This window comes from Brachypodium distachyon, chromosome 4, assembly GCF_000005505.3.
Source record: "Brachypodium distachyon strain Bd21 chromosome 4, Brachypodium_distachyon_v3.0, whole genome shotgun sequence".
In the NCBI taxonomy this organism is placed as follows: Eukaryota; Viridiplantae; Streptophyta; class Magnoliopsida; order Poales; family Poaceae; genus Brachypodium; species Brachypodium distachyon.
This window is the reverse complement of record NC_016134.3, coordinates 41,197,824-41,203,823: the sequence shown is the minus strand read 5'-3', so window position 1 is coordinate 41,203,823 and position 6,000 is coordinate 41,197,824. Positions and strand designations below refer to the sequence as shown.

General features: G+C 43.8%; 1 long non-coding RNA gene across 7 annotated transcripts; it reads right to left on the bottom strand.

Moving 5' to 3' along the window:
- Positions 1-563: 563 nt before the first annotated feature.
- On the bottom strand, positions 564-4,674 carry LOC104584711. Of its 7 annotated transcripts, none has more exons than XR_002960394.1 (3): positions 3,364-4,674; positions 1,924-2,912; positions 564-878 (listed from the first exon to the last, which is right to left on the bottom strand). It is a non-coding gene; the product is annotated as an uncharacterized LOC104584711 (long non-coding RNA). The 7 variants fall into 7 exon arrangements; XR_002960393.1 differs by having other exon boundaries at positions 571-1,488; XR_001407425.2 differs by having other exon boundaries at positions 584-2,912; positions 3,364-3,558; positions 3,675-4,674.
- Between the last annotated feature and the right edge of the window lie 1,326 nt (positions 4,675-6,000).

Here is a 6,000-nt window from a genome sequence, read left to right as displayed (position 1 = left end):
CGCCAGCACTGACATGCGCCTCTCCCTAGGTCGCAGTCTTGGCCCATCCCCAGATGCCCATGGAGGCGGGTGTGTGGTGCAGTTGCCGGGCATGGAGATCATGGCGGTCGCAGGTTCTTTCTTTGGTAGCGTTGGTGGTCATGGCTGGGCCACGTCGGTGGTGTCGCCGGAGGAGGTGGAGGTGGTAGTACCGATTTCGTTGGAGGAGCTGGTGGTGCCGTCAGAAGTACACTTGCAAGTTGAGGGTCATACGGAGGTCTCAGTATTGGAGATGTAGGCATCGTTGGCAATGCTTTTGGCAACGTGGGGACATCCGGACAGCGACGTCGTGCGTGGCTATTACAAATTATGAGTTGTCACGGGGACAATATGCTATTACGGAATCGTTTTACATACTGTGGAACCATAACACTCTCGCTCAAACATGGTGTCTATATTTTCAGTTCGTGGCATCTATTTTCACATGATATGACCTAGAATTAACATTAGATCGGCGTTTTCACAAATGATTCACACAACAGCCTGCCACAACTTGTCAGATGCACCACATTTGCAGGTAACGCTCAAAGAAAACGGAAATAGATTTACTAAAAAGCAAGTGAATATTTTTTTTTCACTTTAGCAACATTTCAGCAAATGTATCTGTCACAGGCTTGATCACTGTCATAATTTGTAACGGTTTTGGCCATATAATGACTGCAAGAGCAATTTACAGAAGATTCAGTTCGTGCACACCAAGGATTTATCTCGCCTTCATAATTTGATGGCTGCATTCTCAATACGTGATGTGTACATTATAAGCCAAGTTTAATCGACCTTTCCAAGTTGCTGATGCCTTTTCCAGATCATCAGTAATCACACCACCATCCAAACCATAGCTGAAAACGGGGTTATAGAGAAGCCAAGTCAACGATGTAAGCTACAAAAGTTTTCATGCTTGTAAAGATTGACGAGTGCTCGCCCATGCCTTTCCAGATTAACAAGTGCTCGCCCATGCAGTAAAGCTACAAAACTTTTCTATGGGATTTCGCTTTATTAGTAACTCTTTGATAATATAAATTTCCAGAGTTATGAATAAGTTTAAACAGTTTGTCTTGTAAGGAAATTTGAATGCAATGTAGTTCTTACATCAAAATAAGAAAACAAGTATGGGAATAGATGCCAAATAATATACACTGGTATGTGTCCTTGAGAAATAAAATTCCCATTTCTGTGCTATGTAAAGAATTTCTTTCGAACCCTTCAATATTTACTTTTAGTAACTTGCAGTGCCCGTGGAAGCTCTTCAAATACCAAAATAGCAATTGCAATTGCTAATCGTTAACTTTAAATAGTGTTTCACACTCTCAAAATTTAACAAATCAACAACCACAGAATGGTTCTGGGTCAACCCCCAAAAGAATGTATGTTACCCTCCTCACAGCCCCCCTTCCTTGTTACCAATCAACATGTACACTTCTCTTAGTAGCACACAAGCATAAGTTAACCCTAGTACAATAGATATGATCACCGGTTAATCCAGGAAAGAAAGCCATTCAGCAGAAGTTTGCATCTTAAAGGATTTAAGATAGTAATGCTTACAAAAGCCACATGTGTTAGTCCTGTCTTAAATGGTTAACTCAAGAGACTATACATGACTCTTGCATTTGCAGGACTACATAAAGCTACCGAGAAAAATCTTATCCTGAGAAAAGTTTCCATTGAAAATTCAATAATAAGATTCCTACTATATGGAGGCAATTAGAAATAAATCTGACAATATTATTGTCATATGTGGTAACCATATGGGAGGCCCTTAAAGATACCAGCAATACATATTTCATATGCAGGGAGGGGTGGCGACGTACTGCCACCACCACAAGGCTTTTTTTATAGGAATTTAAGAAATTAGCACCTCCGCTGTCTTGAATTTACAAAACTTACCTAAAAGAAAAAGGCTGACAATGTTTCGCCTCAATGATCTGCAGAGTATATGAAAGCAGATGGATGCAAATTGATCACCTGTTAAATACTTAAACTAAAGGAGCCGGCATAAGATTATTAATAAATATAGATATAGGGTGGAGAGATGAGTTATACTTAATTAGAGTTTCTGTTCACCCATGACCAGGTTGTGAAGCCTCTTTTTACAAGAAAGGACTAAAAAGAAGATTAAAGTCTTATATGGCCCTGGAAGAGATGAGTTATTAAAGGTAAATATACTTAATTTATACTATTTCCGTTTGTCCGCAATGCTTCTCCAGAATCAACGTGCTAGCTTGCATGTTCTCTTTGCCTGGTTTTACATCCCTTTCATGAGCTTCAAACTTGAGTTCCTTGGAATTCATTTTGTTAGCACGCGAGCAAAAGTTATCTACACTGAGCAGGGACGGATCCAGGACTCAACTTTAAGAGGGGCGAATTTGATCATGGAGGGGCAAATCTCTTACAAAATAACTAAATTTGATGAATTCTATGTGAATTTAGCTAATTTTGTAAGGGGCGTGAAATTGGTTGGGAGGGAGCCGGTGATGGAGCAGTGGCACCGTCTACTGGTCACGCCTTTGACGTCCCGAGGCGAAGGGCGAGGAGGCCATGAAGCGGAGGCTACAAAGCCCGTGCGATGCAACGGATTGAAAAATGACTCTTCAAAATTTGAAATATAATTATTTCACCATTTGTGTCGAATTAAATGACCTTTTATTTGGTTTCATGTGAAACATTGATGTCATTCGGTAAGCAACATGGAAGACAACCAATCCAGATGTCTTTGTTGAAAGAGAACAGCAAGAAAGGCTTATATGACTCAGTATTTATTTTATGAGCGACATGACAAAGGATTTCCATAGTAAACACAACACTTAGTCCTTGCCTGAGCAATAACATCAGATATGTGATTCTTCGTAACATTGCGTTGTTTGACTTCCAAGTACCTGAAATATGTTTACAAGATAATCAAATGACGAAAACCAAACGCAATAGTTCATTTATAACATGCCTGATATGCACCTACACAAGCACTGCACAGGGATCCAATAATTTCAACTGAAAATAGCAAGTGCAAGCAACATAACATGATTTTGGTTGTGAATGAAGAACTGACGACTGCAAAACCCCAAAACAACACCACCAAGAATCAGATAACAATCGGCAGTGAACATGTGTGACTGTTTGTTTTACTCATGGAAAAGTGAGTTCAGGTAACAATCCAACAGCCGCATAATTCTATTTATGTATAACTTACTGCTACACAGCAAGACAGTCCATATTCTGCTGTCAAGATTGTAAACATGACCTGTAAGTCTACATTCAGAGAGAACATCTATCACATGACTAAGCAATTATGCACCCAGCATAGGATAGTGAACATGGCAACCTTAATACCTTCAAATAACCAAGTCGCATATCTTCAGTCGAGGAGCCTTGCTCCCATCCAGCAGACTGGCATACTTGCTTCAGAAATGGTGAAAACATAAATTGTGAAGGAAAATATTTTTTGTGCAAAACAAAACTGGGAGTACCATGGAATGGCAGTAGCTAACTCCAGATACCAGCTAGCTGCTGGAAAAAGAAACGGGCCTGAAAATAAAGAGAAACTCAAGAGTTAACCAATACATGTAACCAACAAATGTATGATCACACACACTTGATCAAAAGATAGGGCCAGATTAGCAAGCAATCGAGTACAGAGAGACCTCGTCATCGCTGACTCGACCAACATTGTGCAGATGGTTGGAAGAGATCCTCGCCGGAGGCATACTGCCATACTCCATGACGATCGCAGATGCGTCGGCATCGGAATAATTAACCTCGGAATAATTAACCTGAAGAACCGCAAACAAACGGAGAGACACCCTCTTTGCATCATTCCACATGTCAATCGAAATACGAGACTCCAATCGACAGTATCACGGATCCGCATAACAACCTCCTTGAACCGGATGATGTTTTGGTGCGGCAATGACCTGTGATTGATGATTTCCCTCTGCACGTTCTCATCAATATGCACACACACTGACACACATCAAGCTATCAGAGGGCATGGAACTTTGGTGCTGTGCCCGTGTCGTGGTGGAATCAATTAACTGAAGTGGAGGGACGGCAGATTTCTGGGCCGTACCTTCTCGCCGTGGTCGATGTATTTGACGGCGACGAGGTCGCTGGAGGCACGTCAGCGCATGAGGTGGGCGACGCCGAAGTGGCCGGCCTCGAAGTCACGGACCAGCTCGTACCGGCAACATCGAGCATTACCGACACGTCACACATCCGTCAACGTCCCCGCCGCCGCCGTAGGCCCCATCTCCATCCCTCCGCCCCCGACCAGGAGGGCAGGGGCGGGGGCGGCGGAGGCAGCTCGATGAGGAGGAGCGCGGGGGCGGTGAACGGCGGGGGCAGGGACAGCGGGTGGAGGCCGGCAGCCCTCTCTTCACACGCCCGTCCTTGGCGGCGGGAACTGGCGCAGGAAGGAAGCGGCGGCGGCTCTGATTGCAGCGGGCAGAGGAAGGGAGAGAGCAGAGGCAGTGGGTAGAGCAAGAGAGAGGGGCGCCGTCCTCGAAGAGGAGGCTGCACGGGGGCGGCCGGGCGGACGTCGGCGGCGGAGGAGGAAGGGAAGGGGAGACAACGGGAGGCGGCATCGTGGACGAAGAGGAGGCGTGCGGGGTCGGGGGTTTTTTTTCAGAGGCGGGGCTGGGAGGAGGCAGCCCGACGGACGGACGTACGTACCAAAGTCAAAATTAAATAGCAGTAAAGATATGTTTTTTCCTAGTTTGTTGACATTTTAAGTTGTAATACCATGTAACAAAGGTTTGTTTGGTACCATCTTTTGATTCAAAATAAGTGTCCAATTTTTGAACTAGCTTGATTCAGAACTACTCCCTCCGTCCACGAATACGTGTATTTCTAGGTTTGTCCTAAGTCAAAGATATCAAAATTTGACCAGCTAGCATGGTGGCCCACGTGAAATGCACATGCTAGACCTGATGATGTTGTTGTATTATTACTTTTTTGTATGTGTACTGATGAATTTTTTATTTATACATTTTTTTTCTTATGTGTCATACTGGTATACTCCTTCTGGTCGGGTTTATAAGGCCCGCATGATATTTTATGCGGGACTTTCCCGAAACATTACTTGATAATACGACGTTATTGCAACACCAAAAGATATTGTTGTATTTATTGAAAACTCTATCAATAGTATAAAGTTTATATACCTACATTCTTTTGTTTAATTGTTTGTCAAAAGTTTGGCACAAAATTCAATTCAAGCCTTATAAATCCAAATGGAGGGAGTATAATTCACTAATATTGGATTTTGTCCAATACATGTTTATTCATCGTATTTTTAATTCTAAAATCGAAGACATGATATTTGTATACCTATGGCCTTCCACTACGTGCCAAAAGCCAAATTTGCCACAAAGGTCCAATTTGGCATTGATGCTAAATTTTAGTTTTTCTGCAGTGCAGATGATGCCAAACTTTCATATAGATGGGACCCACAAAAGAATGAATAAATTACTCTCTCCTTCCCATATTAAGTGCCTCAAATTTGTCCCAATGTGGTTGTATCTATGCCTAAAAAGCATCTAGATACATGTAATAGAAAGTCACTTAATATGGGACGAAGGAAGTACTTATTTCTCTTATCTCTTCTTCTTCCCCAACCTCACTTTCTCATCAAATCCTGGGACCCCAACTCCGGCGGCTCCCCACTGCACCACCTCCGCTCACGCCTTCTGCACTACCTATGCTCCTTCCACACTGCCTCCGCCAACGCCCTATGCCGCGCTCGCCCAACTGGTCCTCCGCCCCTCCGCGCGCACCCCTGCACTGCCTCCCCTCTATGCCCAGCGTCACTTTGGAGGCTACAAGGGATATAGTTCTGTAGTTAAATTGTGAAATCCCTCCCGCGAGCCTCTCATTATCTAAGTAACCTAGGCGGCCAGGCCACGGCCGCCGTAGTACTTCCACCCTTGACTGTCGCTCCATTGTTGCTCTGCTTCGGGCCTCCCACTACTG